The 17,727-nt window shown below is 45.5% G+C and overlaps 1 protein-coding gene across 8 annotated transcripts in view; it reads right to left on the reverse strand.

Moving 5' to 3' along the window:
- LOC106846658 (zinc finger protein 256-like) overlaps positions 1 to 17,727 on the reverse strand; it is a 52,499-nt gene that overhangs the window by 24,455 nt on the left and 10,317 nt on the right. Inside the window, exons 2-3 of one of the 8 annotated variants that reach the window (XM_070498682.1) lie at positions 8,497 to 8,608; positions 5,284 to 5,468 (exon numbers count right to left, since the gene is read on the reverse strand). The exons of 5 other annotated variants lie outside the window; for them this stretch is intronic. The gene's annotated coding sequence lies outside the window, so the exon portion shown is untranslated. Of the gene's footprint in view, positions 1 to 5,283; positions 5,469 to 7,520; positions 8,449 to 8,496; positions 8,609 to 17,727 lie in introns of those variants that run through there. 2 more of the 8 variants (XM_070498683.1, XM_070498684.1) reach the window with 2 other exon arrangements.

Genomic DNA, 17,727 nt, shown 5'->3' on the forward strand with positions numbered 1-17,727 from the left:
TGAAAGCGTATTAATGAGTGTCACCATATTAATAGTTTCAAGAACAAAAATCACACAATCTTTTTTTTGTGGAGGAAGATTCACCCTGAGCTAACATCCGCTGTCAATCTTCCTCTTTTTGTATGTGAGCTGCCACAGCATAGCATGGCCACTGACAGACGAGTAGTGTAAGTCAGCACCAGGAACTGAACCCGGGCTGAAGAGGAGTGTGCCGAACTTAACCACTAGGCCACCAGGGAAGACCCTCACATATCCTGTGAATAGATATTCTTTGCTTTTTCTTTAGATCAGGAAATGTAAGCCTCAGGCCTAGTGACATTTTGGACAAAATAATTTCGTGTGTTTGGGTGTCCTGTACAGTTTAGAATGTTTGCCCCATCCCTGCCCTTACCCTCAAGAGGACAGGAGCCAACTCCCGCTATGCCCGAGATTACAACACCAAAACTGTCTCTAGACACGGTCCAATGTCCCCTAGGGCAGGTGTGCAAAATCGCTGCCAGGGAGAACCACTTTTTAGAAAATTATTGCAGTCGCTGGAAAGACTCTTTAGGCCTCTCCGACTATGCTCCAGGTGTTCTCTCAGTTCGGGATGACCTCCACACTTCCACCTCTGGCTCCCTGGTCCTGTAGGGCAACCAGAACCTGGCTCCAGCATTCCTTCCCAGGGCAGCTTCAACACGGTCAGTCCTTTTCACTGTCTGGACAGCCTGCAGATTTACTCACCTCTGTCCCCAAAGCACACAGAACACATATCTGTGTGAACATGGTTCTTATCTTTTAATGCTTTTCTTCTTTTCCATTAGCCCCACACTATTCACTATGGCAGCTCCCAGGCACATGGAACTATATAAGTGTAAATTCATTAAAATTAAACAAAAGGAAAGATTCAGTTCCTCATTCTAGTCCCTATTCAAGCGCTCAGTAGCCACAGGTGGCTGGTGGAACATCGTGCTGTACATCCCACATAGAGAACATTTCCATCAGTGTAGACGGTTCCACTGAACAGCTGCATTGAATCATGAAGTCCCGCCTCTTCACGTGAACCTAGCAGTAAGGACGAGGCTTCCTAATTAACTTCCCAAATGTTTAGAAGATGAATCAATGAACAATTGTGCCAACTAGCTTTCTTTCACTTATAGTTTTTGGGAAAAATCTGTTTCTTCATTTTCTTTGTCTAATTTTCCAGAGAAATCAGACTGCTCAACATGCATACATGCCATGGGCTCTTCTTGTGGGTAACCTGCAGCATAATTCAGGGGAAGAGGGATTATATGTCTGCTTCACCATTCACTCATCATTTATTCACTCAATAATTATTTATTAAGCATGCTACATACCAATCTCCTAGTATTCAAAATATAAGGGTCAGTAAAAAGAAAAAAACCCTGTCCAATAGGAGGAGATGAACAATGCCCACATGCATAGGCTAAACACACTGGGGACCAGCTACACAGCAGTAAGTGCTGTGGAAAGCCAGGAGGCAGCAATGGAGGACTGCAAGTGATGGGGAATGGAAGATTAATGCAAAACTAAACGGGTTTTCTAGAAGGCTTTACTCTGAAGGTGACAGTTGTGGAGGCAAATAATCCACAGTCAATCTATTAATCAAAACTGGGGAGTTTATTATGAGCCAAGCCTAAAGACCCTATAGCCCGGGAGGGTACCTTCATGAAGTAAGGAAGCACTCCAAAGTGGGATGTACGGAGGGGTTATATACTGACTTGGAACAAAAAGCATACATCACATACGACAGGAATATCGCTTTACAATAGTCATGAGATTGCTTTGCTGACACAGTGGGTCAGTGGTCACAAGGTGAACTTAGCAGGTTGGTGGTCAGCGGTTGATAATGACTCCTCAGTTCCTGGGAAGAGATGCCTACCCTTGAAGAACTGCCAATACGGGGGGAAGCCACATCCCTATCTTTAAGAGCATCATTCTTGGCTTTGGCACATTGTAAACCTTAAAGCAGATGCACAATGCATGTTCAACAGATCACGTCAGGCCTTTTTGGAAATACAAGGTGAGGCCGAATTAGTTTTAAACCAAATGGCTTCCTCATCTACTCCAATAAATCCTATTGCTAGTCACTTACTCATCACCACTGAAGGAAGCCAAGAAGGAAGTGAGTACACGCTTGTGCATACCAGGTGAACACAGTTCTAGGACCAAATTCCAGTGCTTGGGGAGAGGGTTCCCTATCCCAAAACTCTGACAAGGGTTGGGTGTCCTAGGATTCAACTCAATTCTGACACGATCTACCTGGAAGTAGTGTCAGATCCCACAGGTTAAGGGCTCAGTCCCATGAGACTGCCTCCTCTTCAGATGCCAAGCACAAGGAGTGGGTCCCCCAGTCACCCACAACTTCTGTCCAACTTGGCTCCAAATTGGAGGTTCCCATGACCTCCTCCCCCTTAAATCTGATTATTCGCTACAGTGGCTCACAGAACTCAGGCAAACACTTATGTTTACCACTTGATTAAAGTAGGTGGTTAAGGATACAGATGAAGAGAGGGATCAGGCAGAGTCTGCGTGAGGGGCAACCAGCTTCCATGCCCTGCGAGTGCGCCACTTGCCCTGAATATGCATGTTCGCCAACACGTGTCCTTTTGGGTTTTTCAGGCAGCTTCATTGCACAGCACAACTGGTCATATCATTTACCATTGGTGACTAAACTCACTCTTCAAGCCCTCTCCCCTCCTGGAATTGAGGGGGTGGTGGGACTGAAAGTTCAAACCCTCTCATCACAGTTGGCTCCACTGCCAACCAGCCCCTATCCTTAAGTGCTTTCCAAAAGTCACCTCATGAACACAACAAAAGACACCTTTAAGGCTCTCACCAAGAGAAATGCCAAGGGTTTTAGGAGTTCTGTGCCAGAAATGGGACAAAGAGCAAACATACTTACTGCAAATAAAAATACCACAGAGGTACTCACAGGATTTTTGCCTTAAGTCCCACTATATGCTCCACAGATCTGTGTCACAGAGAATTTCTCTCTACCAACACTCCCACTTCTATTCCACACTGTGTGGGCTCCGGCAATCTTACTGGGTCCCATCTAGCACGTCCAACTAACATTCCTGAAGGGCGGATTTGCCTGCCTTCTGTTTACAATACTAGGAAGGGGATGCATCCCCCAGTCAGATACAATTTCCGTCCTCTTAATACAATCAGATGCAAACATTTCACATGAAGCCTGTTCACACATACCAATTCTCCCACAAACTTTAACCTTAATTCCATCAACCCGTACATTCCTAACTGTAGCCTCAATTAGGAGGTCATCCACAGGGTTTTGTTTCACAGCACTAGGTAGGGGAAGTCTTTCCCAGGCAGACAATATCCATTCCCAGCAAACACTCAGGTAAAGGTGAGGCAACTTCTTTATATCCTGGAAAACTCTTCTCCACCTCCCCTGCCCCCGACCATTCACCCAGTTTGGGTCCCAAGCGAGGAGTGGAGCTGAGGGACCCTGGCCTTTTGTCAATCTTTAACTCAACAAAAGTTAAAATCTGTCTAACCACTGCCCCAAGGGATTGCTGGTCAGGTTTCTCACAGTAATCTCTTCTTCAGTTTCTCCAAACTGAGATAGAGCAGACTTACTTGGGGCTATTTAATGTTGGGGCCAGCAGGGGTCCCCTGGGCCCACCCAACCTTTGGTGGAACTGTATTAAAACCCTTGTTTCAACCCCATCAATGTCTGCTGTATCCACCTAAAAACCATCTAAAGATTTCCGCCTGCTTGGCACAAGGACTTTCCATTTCTATTGCTTCTTTGTTTTGATCCCATCAACATTTCCTCTGTTCACTTCATTTCTTAATACCCTTTTAACAATTTCCACCTTCATTGGAAGAGTCCCTTTGGCTTTTCCCCATCCTCTTGTTAACTAACCTAATGTTTTTATTAGCATTTGTACGACCCTTGAGGGGGAGCTGACACAACATTTCATTTGGTTTCCCAAATTGATTTTTGGTTTTGCAAAAACAAGGTTATATGGGGTGCCCATGTGAAAGGGGCCCCCTTAACCACAGCATTTACCACGACCTGGGCAACAGGCACATTCGACAAGTGGATATCCCGGTCATCCTGAAGCCAGTCCCCCATGGCTTGCGGACGAAGCCTATCAGCTGCTTCATCTGGAAGCTCCACTCAGCATCCAGGCATTCACAGGCAGAGACAGACAGTCTTCCTTTTCAGGGTAAACAGACCTTTTATGGTGGCCTTTATCCAGTCCACCAGGCTGCCTGTTTCCTCGAGAATAACGACCTGTGTGTCCGGATCACATATAGCCATCTGTGATTGCTCCACAGTGAGCTGTGGGTCCTCCATCAACCCACGTAAGATCTTCCACTCGGCAACTTCAAAACCAGAGACATGGCCGCCAAATGAGTCACTCTCAAGGCATCTCAGTAAGGCTTCCTCAGGAAGCGATGGTACCAAGCCACAAAATGAAACAACTCCTCCACACTACACCCCTGGTTTCAACAGTTTCTTGGTTTTGCCTCCATGTTTACTACCTTCTTAGTGACCAGAGGTCTTAGAGATACTTTCTCTTGTCCAGGCAGTTTTTCCTTTGGGGAGCAGGTTTGAGGCCAGTGGCCAAAGCTGAGAGTCACTGAAATGTGAGTTTGCTCCAGCATCAAGGTGCGACCCAGTGCTCTCTTCTTTTAGTGTAACTGTTACAGAAACAGTACCCAAGGGATTGAACATTTTGCCTTTTTCTTATGAGTCTGCACTTCCTTGTGCATCCAGTGAACCAGCTCCCAGGAGCTGGATCGTCTCTGAATTCCACTGGTAACATTTATTTTTAGTAACTGATTGCAGACCAGCCACTACTCCAAACCATGGGTGATCCCTGGCCCCCCAGGAACTGACGGTTCCGTATCTCCTGCGCTTTCATCCTTTCTCTTCCCACCCAAGTTTCCACGAGCCAGGGTTGTTCTAGCCAATCCCACTTCACTGACACTAATTACATTCTGCACCCAACAATTCCAACACGGCGAGGGTTCCCACACCAACAAGCAAGTCTCTGTCACCAGCTGGGTGTCCTACAACTCAACTCCATTCTGACACTATCTACCTGGAGATGACATCAGATCCCACAGGTTCAGAGTTGGTCCCTCAAAACTGCTCCCCCCAACTTCACACACCAGTCGCAAGCCCAAGTTTATTACCTGAGCTTCTGATCAAATGGCTATAAAGCACAGGTTCCAAAAGACCCCCTCTTTGGGTTCAATTAATTTGCTAGCGCTGCTGAGAACTCAGAGAAACATTTCACTTACCAGACCAGTTTATTATAAAAGGACAGAACTTGGAAACAGCCAGATGGAAGCTGCGCACAGGGTGAGGCAAGGGGAAAAGGTGCAGAGCTTACACATCCTCCAGGGGCTCCCCACTCTCACCAAAGCTCCATGTATTCACCGAGAAGCTCCCTGAACCCGGTCCTTTGGGTTTTATACAGGCTTCGCTGCATAGGAAGGAATGATAAATCACTGGCCATTGGCGAAGGACTCTACCTCCAGCCCTGCTCCCGCCCCCCTAGGTCTGGGTAGGGGTGGGTGGGACTAACCATTCCAACCCTCTAATCACAGTGTTGGTTCTCCTAGCAACCAGCCCCACCCTTGCTGGGGCCCAAAGTCACCTCATTAGCATAACAAAAGAGGCCTTCATCACTCTTATCACAGGAAATTCCAAGAATTCTGGGAGCTCTGTGCCAGAACCGGATAGGAGACCAAATATTTATTTCTCATTAAAAATCACAGTATCCCAAAGGGGAAGAGCAGTCCAAGCAGACAGTCCAGCAATTTTCACAGCCCAGAGTCAGTGGCCAGAATGTCTGGCGCAGACAGGGAACAAGAGTGCTCATGTCACTCAGTGTTGTTAGAAAGGCTAACGCCGTGAGCAGAGCAGTGATGGCAAGCTGGTTGTACACAGCCTTGCAGGTCATCGCAGAACTGTGGCTTCCACTCTGAGTGAGACCCGCTAGAGAGTTTTCAGCAAAGGCCTGGCACCATCTTATATATGAACATGACCCTTCTGACAGCTTTACTGATCAAAGGCTGAATAGGGCAGATATGGAAACCGGCTGGGAGCCCACTGACTAGGGGGCATGGGTGGACGGAGACAGGTTAATCAGTGGTCCACTTCAGCATAGATAGAGTCAACTGGAGTGACAGGATGCATTTATAAAACAATGAGAGAAATCAAGGATGACTCGAGAGACCTTCTGACCTGGCAACTGGAAGGACAGATACACCATCTGTGGGGACCACACAAGGCAGCTTTGACAAGTATAAGGCAAACAACCTAACTTCCAAACCTGCATGTGAACAATTTGAGTTGTTTTCAATGTTTATGTTTTCTGGGGGGAGGAGAGTGGGGATTCAATGCTCTACAGAAGCTCCTGGCGGAAATCTAAGAAAATGCTTCTGATGAGGATTATTTTAGGCTGGTTACTTTTAATAAAAGCAACTCTGAGGAGCTTGCCCTCAGTGCTTGCTTGCCCTTTGTTGGGAAACATTTACATTTGTAAGGGAAACCTCCATCTGTAAAGATGCCACCCTCTCTGCACCAGGAGGAAGGCAGGATGGCCTTATCTCTGGAAACTCTCAATGGGGAAGGCAAGGACTTAAGTTGGTTACAGTCTGGCAACCTCATGTAACTGACCCCCCCCCCCCAACATCCTCCTTTGTTTTTAGCTGAAGATAGTATTTAGGGTGGTGGCTTCTGGCCTTTACTTAATCCGATTTGATTCTTATCTAAAAGTTATGGGACCACCCAATAGCCAGACCCCACCTGCACTGATACCATTTTAACTTTTTTTCATCTTCTTTCCTTTGTCTTGTAAAGAGATAACTCACATACCTATGCCTTAAAATTAGTCCTACCCTCAGCTCATTTTTGCAGCAGCAGCAGCTCTGACTGCCCATGGATCCTGTCCCCATGCTATTCCACACTATTCTCTAAATAAAAGAGCACTACTGCCAGATCTTGAGAGTCCAAGAAATCTTTCTTTCGACTCCTCGGCTCACCGACCCCGCATCACTTCTATCTGTGGTAGCACTGGGAGAGGAAGGTACCACTCTGAAGTCCAGCGGTCTCAATCCTTTGCTGAACTGAAAGGAACTGCAGATCCAGACCCTAAAGGACTGTTAGTTAGGTGGGAATTGACACAAACAAGATCAACACTCAGGGGCTGGCACCGTGGCCGAGTGGTTAAGTTCGCACGCTCCGCTGCAGGCGGCCTAGTCTTTCGTTGGTTCGAATCTTGGGTGCGGACATGGCACTGCTCGTCAAACCATGCTGAGGCAGCGTCCCACATGCCACAACTAGAAGGACCCACAACAAAGAATATACAACTATGTAATGGGGGGCTTTGGGGAGAAAAAGAAAAAAAATCTAAAAAAATAAATAAATAAATAAATAGAGTTGAAGAAAAGTAACATTTAAAAAAAAAAAAAAAGATCGACACTCAGGTCCTGCTAAGACAGTGTTTCAGGAAGATTTGGGAAATACTCACTCAGCTGGGAAATGACTTTGTATCGCCAACAGCCAACACAGTCCTGCTTCCAGGCTCTTCCTTGGAGAAAGGCAGTGTCCTGAGGAAGCAGATCTCCAGCAGATAAAAGCAGGAATGAGAAACCAGGCTTCCCTCCCAACTGTGTGACACACCAGAATGAAAGAGCGACCCAGAATTGCTCTCTGGGGCTCTCGTCTTTCCTTTTTTATTTTTTTCCTAAAGATTTTATTTTTTCCTTTTTCTCCCCAAAGACTCCGGTCAGAGTTGTATATTTTTAGTTGTGTGTCCTTCCAGTTGTGGCATGTGGGATGCCGCCTCAGCACGGCCTGATGAGCAGTGCCATGTCCGTGCCCAGGATCCGAACCGGCAAAACCCTGGGCCACTGAAGCAGAGCACGCGAACTTAACCACTCAGCCATGGGGCTGGGGCTGGCCCTCGCCCCTCATCTTTCCTTGAACTAACAGGCACTTCTTGGGCACAAGGAACCACTTCCCTGGTGCTCTCCTCTCGTAAACGAGCCATTTTGTACAGAAGAGACAGATTTCTAAACCAGTATCAAGAACGTCAATTATTAGCTCATTCAATCCTCACCACACTGCAGGTGAGCATTCCTCTATTTCCAAATTTGTGTTTTTCTTTCTTTAATGATGAGAAAACTGGAGGTCAGGGATATTGAAACCATTCACCTCAAGTTACATATCTGGTAAAGTGTCAGCACCACAGCTGACTAACAAAAACAGCTGGAGATGCCATTCATTTTGAGTGCTGTTAATGAACAAAAAGTCCATCGAGTAAATTTAGAGATCTAATTGGTCTTACTGAATGATTCACGAATCGGGCAGCATCCCTAGCAGTAAGCAGAAAAGCACTCTGAGGGGCCAGCCCAGTGGCCAAGTGGTTAAGTTCAAGCGCTCCACTTCGGCAGCCCAGGGTTTCGCTAGCCAGGATCCCAGGCGTGAAACTACAGACCACTTACCAAGGCATGCTGTGGCAGGCGTCCCACATATAAAGTAGAGGAAGATGGGCACCGATGTTAGCTAAGGGTCAATCTGCCTCAGCAAAAAGAGGAGGATTGTTGGCTAATCTTCCTAAGAAAGAAAAAACGATTGTTTCAGGCAAGGTCACCTTTCTTTGGGGGAAGGGTGCTGGGGTCTAATCAAGCAGATCACCTCAACCTCTGCAGTGATCAGTTTAAAATCAAATTCCTGGGAGGGGCTGAAACTTAGTTTCCTGTCCTGGAGGCAAATGACTCCACCTTGGGCAACAGTTTTTTAACAGTGCAAACTAGGTGCAAAACACTTCACACACTGGTCTATTTTATCTCCTGACCGCTCTGGGAGGTCAGCATCATCCTTACTCCCCGTTCACAGAGCTGGACAAGGTAACATGAGAAGCCAGGCCCTGCCTAATATCAGACTGTCATACCAGTGGACTTGACCTAGTCTGAAAGCTCTGGGGAAATTCCTTGAGAATACATTTTTTTACGTCTGGAACGAATATTCTTCAGTGATTTACTAAGTGTCAAGTGCTGGGAAGAGCATTCCAAAGAGAGAGAAGTGCGTGAGAAGAGCTGGTACCGCGAAGGGGGTGAGCGGTCAGGAAGCTGAGATAAAGGGCGGAGACACAGTGGAGGATACATTGTGTCAAGACGCTGAACTGAGCGGATACAGTCATTTGGAGAAATATTAACTAACCCATAAACCCAATGTAATAAATTTATAAATTTGATTTCTTTAGAAATTAAATGTTAGTCTTATATAAACTACAATACTGCGGCAACATTATTTTCCACGGTGGTAAAATCAGCAAGAAGACGTATTTCCATTTTAAAATTTAAAAATTTAACTTATAAACATCATATACATAAGTCAACTGTTTAAAGACACTTGAAAGTATGCAAAGGCTCTGAGGGTCTCCTGTTTCGTGTGTTTTTTTTTTTTTCAAAGATTGACACGTGAGCTAGTATTTGTTGCCAACCTTCTTTTTTTTCCTCCCCTTCTTCTTCTCCCCAAAGCCCCCCAATACAGAGTTGTATGTTCTAGCTATAGGCCCTTCTGACTCTGCTACTTGAGACACCACCTCAACATGGCCTGATGAGTAGTGCTAGGTCCATGCCCAGGATGTGAACCAGCAAAACCCTGGGCGGCCAAAGCAAAACATTTGAACCTAACCACTCAGCCAAGGGGCCAGCCCTAAGGGTCTCCTGTTTCTTATCTGGTAACCTAGAAATCAAGGACACTATTAAAAATTACACTTTTTCAACTTTTCCTTGAAAACCAGTTTTGAGCAAGATTGTATTTAGCAATGTAAAGAGCCTACCACTTCTAAAGCATTACAAATCTAATATTTAATCTTTCCTTTCAGCTAGGTTAGGACAATTAATCTCTTACATTTTCAAGTGTCTTTTCCAAAGATTTTTGTTATTGTTTTGTTTTTAACCCTTAAAGTCTGTAAAGTTTCATTAATCTTCAAATCCTTTTCAGGATAGGTCTACCAGATTTTTCCACCCATGTTTTTGCATCTCTTGGCTCAATCAAAAGATGGAGTGACTGATCCCTGGACTGTGTGTGCACAAAAGAGGAATGAATGCTTTCACAAACTTTTCTTTTCCCACCTGGGATTTGGGAAGTCTTTGACAATGCCAGAGACTTGAACACAACCAAGCTGAACGTCCATTTTCCAGCAAAGGGTCTCCTCCATGTGGAAGGTGCAAACTCAAGGGGCCCTGAGGTATTTCAGCTAGCTCAGGAGAATACTGAAGGGGGAAGGAAAAGAAAGACGGGATTTAAGTAGGACAAAAAGGAGCAAGATTTATGCAGGTTCACCAACGAGGAAGGTTTAAGTTTCTCAGAACTTCACCTAAGCCAGATGTCCCTAAGTGCACCCTCCAGTACTATTTACTTACAGGGAAAAGAAATAAAGTTCTGATCAACCAATGCTCCTCTTTCTGTCCATGCTCTCACAAGGCTTCCAAATGCAACTGAGACTCTAATAATGCCTCCCTGAAAGATGTGTTAGTGGAGGTATGGTATCTTCACAGGTAAACCCATCAGGTGCTAGAATGTCAATAACCTAAGATGGAAAGTGAAGGGCAACAACTAAATGCTACACCAAATAAATACTTGGACAATCACACAGTCAAAATTATTTCAAATCAATTTACCACACAGTACTTTGCCTCCAATTACTTTGTGAAAGGTGTCCTAAGACCTGTGGAAATGAAGCCCAACCAAATGAGGATGCTCAAAGCCTATATTATTCAGAGCTTGTTATGGCCAGGGAGTCAGCCACCATGGATTGCATTTCGGCAGAGCCTCACAGGCATGCCGAGGAGTGGGAAAGCTTTACAGTGAAAACAGTGAAGGCTTCACATGGCTCTGAGTGGGACGCCAGACGTGAGCTAACTGGAAGCAGAGCGTCCTACATGACTGCTTAGAGGGACATACCTGGATCTCTCTGGTTGGTACTAAGTTGCAAGAAAGGATGAAAATTAGGAAAGCTGAGCATTATGGGACAAGTCCATTTGGCCATTTGGAGCCAGTTGTGACAGGGGATCTTATTTGGCACCGTGGACTGCTGCTAGAGCAAGCGCTCTGAGTGCCTATACATCTGACCTATAGATGGCTGCCTTCTTGAGCTGCTAACTGCAGAGCATAAGTTGGTTTCCTGGGCCAGCTGCCGCAGACTGTAGGTCCAACTTCTATCTTTACATATAGTCTGGTCATTGTCTATTTCTTTATTCTGTCTGTCACCCCTGTTGGTCATTCTCTCTCTTGTCAGAGGCTGATCAATCAGAGAACACTAGAGATTCGGCTCTTGACTGGTCAGAGATTGTCCAGTCATCTGCAAATGTAATGCAAGGTCATCTTGACCTTTTCATTGTTGTATCATCATGGCTCTCATCGGATGAGAGAGCCAGTTTAAGCATTTCAGGCTGGGGCTACAAGGCAACTGACCAGCATCATGACTGCTCTGCCAAACACAAAAACTATTAACAGTCCCTATAAAGTATTTCAAAACCAAAAACTCCAACTGCCCAACCCAGGCCAGGAGAACAGATCCCATAGACCATGAGCATCAACGTTAGAGCTCCTCAAGGCGATAGAGAGCCTGTTCTCCCTTGCCTGTTTCATTGATTCTGGTACAAGAAGTTTTAGGAATGGTACAGATGCCCCTAGGACTAGCCAACAAGAAATCTAGAAAAATGAGATTGCCCATCACAACTTCTGCCAGTAAGTTGAGACTGATCTGTACCCCAACTAGGACAGAGGTGGTATCATTAATAACTTCTGCTTTAAAAAACTCAATAATAAACTAAAAAGTTAGTGATTAGCTTCTTAGAATCTTTTCTATCTGTATGAGTTCCTCTGATGGGAAGACTTCTCAAACTGTTTGCATAAACAGTGAGTCAGTTCTCCCTGGTAGTGTGTCTCACTATGGAGCACACATCTAAGTCAGAAATTTCTCCAACCTTGGTGATTTATAGAATTAGGATCCCTGTGTACAGGCAACCTTCGAATACTATTCCCAGTTTGCATAAGGTGTTAACAGGAGGCCTGTCCTCCTGACCACAAAGGAAGTACTATCAAGTAAGGGCACACAGATGTCTGGGAACAAAGGAGTTGTTCATCACATGCAGTGGGACACAAGGCTGTATATTAGCTGGATTACATCTCAATTTACACTTCTGGATGTGCGGTTCATTTAGAGTCAATTATACCTCCACTAAACTGTTTTAAAATACACATATAAAACCGTCTCACTTTCTAACCATTTCAATACGTTTTACCACTTTCTATGTTCTAGATGTCACTGGCAGCTGATGTACCAGTAGGCAAGGAATGGAAGATCGTGGTGTACCACTGGCAACTCTTTCCAACTCCATGTGCAATGACATCTTGTAGGCAGCTTTTTTTTATGTTCTATTTTTTTCAAAGATTTTATTTTTCCTTCTCTCCCCCAGTACAGAGCTGTGTATTTTTAGTTGTGGGTCCTTCATAGTTGTGGCATGTGGGATGCCGCCTCAGAGTGGCTTGATGAGCAATGCCATGTCTGCACCCAGGAAGTGAACCGGCAAAACCCTGGGCCGCCGAAGTGGAGTGCATGAACTTACCCACTGGGCCACGGGGCTGGCCCCTCGCGGGCAGTTTTACACTGGCCACGGCGGGAGTGTTTACCCCAGGGAGATTGGAAAACACTACAAATCATGCCTTGATTTATTGTTTTGTTGAATATCTAGACTTAAGAAGGTGATGGAGAATCCATTCATCACGCAGATTAGCCTTTACAATGTATACTGTGCGTGATCACTACACTGTGTACAGCACAAAAACACTCAGGAAATACTCCGAAGTGAAAAACAGTTACTTCTTACAGTATAGACATCATCAATGAAGGAGGAATGAAAGACACAAGTCTTTGTTGCTTCACATACTTATTTCTCAGAAAAACAGGAAATAGCCAAAATTCATTTTTTTCCCCCTTCTTTTCCCCAAAGCCCCCCAGTACATAGTTGTATATTCTGGTTGTAGCTCCTTCTGGTTGTGCTATATGGGACACTACCTCAGTGTGGCCTGACAAACGGTGCCACGTCGCGCCCAAGATCCGAACTGGGGAAACCCTGGGCCAATGAAGTGGAGCGCGTGAACTCAACCACTCAACCACGGGCCCGGCCCCGCCAAAATTCATTTAAAAAAGCAAACAATATATACATGAACAGACGTTTTACCAAAAAAGACATATAAGGTGCAAATAAATAAATGAAAAAATGTTCACCCTCATGAAACATCAGGTAAATGCAACTAAAACCACAGTGTGATATGGTTACAACTTTATTAAAAGCGTCAAAATTTCTTAAACCAACTATACCCACTACTTGCAAGGAGATGGAAGAACTGCAAGTGTCATTCACTGCTGGCAAGAAGACAAAAGGGAACAACCATTTTAGGTCACAGTTTGGCAATTCTTAAAAAGGTATGTACTTACCTATCCTGTGACTCAGGCATCGCACTCCCAAGAAATTAACAATAAAACATATGGATATGAGGAAGTGTTTTCAAATATCTTAGTGGTTTTATTTGCAACACTCAAAAACTGGAAACAACTCAAATATACACACACAGACAAAAGAATAAACAAATGCATGTATATCCATGGAAATTCATACTTCCCGGCGATAAAAAGAACTACTCGGGGCTGCCCCTGTGGCTGAGTGGTTAAGTACCTGCGCTCTGCTTCGGTGGCCCAGGGTTTCGCTGGTTCGGATCCTGGGCGCAGACATAGCATCACTCATCAAGCCATGCTGTGGCAGCGTCCCATATAGCACAACCAGAGGCACTCACAACTAGAATATACAACTATGTACTGGGGGCTTTGGGGAGAAGAGGGGGAAAAGAAAAAGAAGATTGGCAACAGTTGTTAGCTCAGGTGCCAATCTTTGGAAAAAAAAGCTACTCACATGAGCACTGTTGATGAATCGCAAAATAAAGAAGCTACGTGAGGCTACTGGGGGAAATATAAGAGGAAACACTTTATGAGAAGAATCTCATAAGATTCTAGAAAATGCAAACTAATTTTTTGTAAAGGAGAGTACATCAATGGTTAACTGGTGGGCAGGGAGAGGAGATGTGAAAGGGCCCAGGATAAATAAGAGGATGATGGATAAAGCCACCGTGATAGTGGTTTTATGGGCTGACATGAGTGTCAAAACTAACCACATTGTACAGTTTAAATATAAGCAGCAATTTACTGCATGTCATTTACACCTTATTAGAGCTCTAAAAACATGGTTAAAATAAGAATCTGGATTTCCTACAATTTTGGAATGTCGGTCTGGCAAACCTATCTGTACTGACTCCACCACCTCTTTCCTCATGCCCTGGGAGGGACACCCTGCCTCAGTGGAGCAAATACTGGAGAGCTATGAGGCCGGTTCCATCGGATTCAACAGCAGTGCAGTCTGAGGCACAAAGGCCACAGAGCTGGCCTCTCCGGTCTCAATTTCCTCCACAGCAACAGCCTTGAGGTGAACAGCCCAGAGAGACTGTGGGAATCCACAAAGCATTTACATGCTTTCCTCTCACCATGACCTCAGCTACACAAGATATTCACTTCTAGAAGCCATGAGAATTTTTGAGCCTGCTCATCCTTCACAGCCATAGTGACTGGAACCTTCTGGATACCCCTTTAAAAGTGGCACATCCCAACCAGTTTGGGGCAGTCTCTTCCCCTCCCCATAAACTCAGTGTTTCTGTAACAAGTATGATTCCCCTGCCCACACAATCCCATAACCCGTGATGCCCCTCTGGGGAATTCATGACATCAGAGCACATGGCTCCGCTGCAGGACCTGGGAACAGACTGCCCTCAGCAGCGCTGAGCACAATGCAACATCTGCTGTGAACAGAACAATTTCACGTTGCTCTCACAAGCACCGAAGGTTATCTCAGTTGCCCCTCCACAGACTGACCTCTGAACCACAAAATACCATGGCATCCAGGCTACAATTAGGTCCACAAATCCCTGCACTCTTTCCTTGGAGGTCTTGCGCAGCAAGGCAAACTCGGGCTGAACTGCAAAGTGAGGTACATTCTGCCATCATACTGTCCCCTCTGAGACGCACAAAGATTGGGATCCCAACCAAAGCTGTTCACCCCTTCCTGTTAGCAGAACCTAGCTGTTTTCAAACCACCCCACACAGTGAATAGAACCCCCAGATTAAAGGTAACTTTAACAATAAGGCCTTCATTTTCACACGAAGCAGAGCAATGGGAGGCAGGCTACTCCTGGGCTGGAGACTTGAAGGACAGAAAAATTCTATCATGTGAGACCAACGATATCCTTGAAAAAGGCAGTCCACATTTTCAAGTCACCGGCAGAGTCCTCTGGGCGCCAAATCAGGCTAATCCCTCCTGTAAAGGAGAGACCATCAACGTTTGCTTCCCTGGACACATGAGGGTGGGTCAAAGTGATGCACACTGTGAGAAAATGGTAGAGGTGAAGTGGCTTTTGCTATGGAACTGGCAGTGACATAAATCTGGTAAGGGTCCTGGGCAAATCAGAAAGTGCAATGTGGTTCCCACACACCTGGAATTTACATGGTTTATCAGGGGTGTGAAGTTCAATACTGGCAGATGGCACCCTAAAGAGGGATCTCCCCAGTGTTGTTATACCGAAGAAGAAATGACACATTCCCTGCACACCTATTGTTTTTCTCAAGTGGACTCTGTGGTATCCAATAAGAAAAATGTGAAGCCTTTCTCACAGTCACTGTACTCATAAGGCCTTTCTCCAGCGTGAACTCTCCAGTGTGTAATAAGGCTAGAGTTTTTGCTAAAGGGTTTCCTGATTTGAGACTCATAAGCCCATTATCCAGTGTGAACATTCTCATGTGTTAGGAGGCTGGAGTTGTACATGATAAAGACTTCCTTCAGTGTGAAGGGTTCTGTGTTTAACAAGCCTGGAGATTTTAGCAAAGCATTTCCCACATTCACTCCACTCACAGAGCCTTGAATCACTGGGAATTCTCCAACGTTGAAGGAGCACAGATGTTTGGCTAAATGATTTTCCACATTCGCTGTATTCTCATGCCTCTGCCTAGTGTGAACTCTCCAATGCTTAACGAGACGGGGCTTTTGCCTAAAGGATTTCCCACACTCCCCACACTCATAAGGCTGTTCTCCAGTGTGAATTCTGATGGGGCAGTGAAGAACTTTGGGGAGATGCTTTTCCACTTTGAGGGCATTCACTAGGCCATTCTCCAATGTGAACTCTCTTGTGACTAATGAAGGCAGTTAGCAGCAAAAGATTTCTCGCATTCACTGCACTCATAAGATGTTTCTCCAGCATGAATTCTTGGATGTTTAAGCTTGGAGATATGCCTAATTGACTTCCCATATTTGTTGCGTTCATATGGCCTTTCTCTAGTGTGAGCTCTCCTATGTGTAATGAGGTTGGAGCTTTGGGTAAATGATTTCCCACACTCCATACACTCAAGATGCCTATCTCTGCTGTTACCTCTCTGATGTTCAATGAGGTGGGAATTGTTGTTAAATATCCCAAGATTCAAAAGTTCTTTCTCCAGTGTGAACTTTCTGATGCTGAGCCTGCAGCTTCTGCTAAAAACTTTCCCATGTTCATTGCACATAAAACATCTTTCTCTAGTGAGGATTCGCTGGTGCTGAGCAAGCGTGTGGTTGCAGCTGAAGGCGTTCACGCATTCTCCCAGTTACAACGAGTTTTTCCCCTCTGAAAGGCTGCCTTACTCTCAGTTCCACTGTTTGACATCTCTCTGGTGGGAGCGGCCCGTTGCTGGAGAAATTCAGAGCTAGCCAAGTTCTTCCCAATCACCCTAAAGATAAATGGCTTCCCTGACACATGGCATTTGCAGTTCTTCACAAATGAGGGTCTGTCCACATCGTTTCTGAAGGGCTTCTCCCCAACACACTGCCTCTGGTGCTGAGGAAGGTTTGTGCTGACATACCATTGTTTGCCACAAGCCCCACACCTGTGCAGTTTCTGCTTCTCACGTGTTCGCTGGTGCTTATCCAAGTGCAAAATGTCTCTCAATAGCAGGGCACACATTTCACAGGGGTGTGCCTTCTTGGGAGACAGGTCTGCACTGGGAGTCCTGACTTGTGACACTTTGTACAGAAATGCTCTGCTCAAAAGGAGCCTCCTCATTCTCTGCTTCATGACAACCTGAAAGAGTGAAATGTTGGTAAAGAGCATACTGACTTTGGCATGAGGGGGGGCAGCCCACACACAAGTGTGTGTCTGACAAAGCCAGGAAGGAGCCTGTGTGATTAGTGACAGGAACAAGGAGTTGGGTTCAGGTTGAGGAGGAGGCTCTTCAACAGTACTGGGCTATAAAGACCAGAGGATGGAGTGGGGGGGGGGGGGGGGTCATGAGGTGAAAGACACAACCATGTAGTGTGTCACAAGGACAGATAGGGTGTACAAGTCCTTCCTCTACAAACAACTGTCAGCAGAACCTTGTCTGCAGGTGAATCGTGACAGAAACGTAGATGGGCATCTCCAAACCCAAGAACATAAAACGGCAGCAGAACAGCTGTTGGTCAGCAAGGTTTTAAGAATAGGCACACACCTCATAATACAAAATACAGGCCAATGCTGGAGACCGCTGCAGATGAGCAGTGAGAAAAATGGGTGAGACAGGGACTCCAGAGATGCGAGGATGAGCCACAGGA

Source organism: Equus asinus, chromosome 26 (assembly GCF_041296235.1).
Source record: "Equus asinus isolate D_3611 breed Donkey chromosome 26, EquAss-T2T_v2, whole genome shotgun sequence".
Classification (NCBI taxonomy): Eukaryota; Metazoa; Chordata; class Mammalia; order Perissodactyla; family Equidae; genus Equus; species Equus asinus.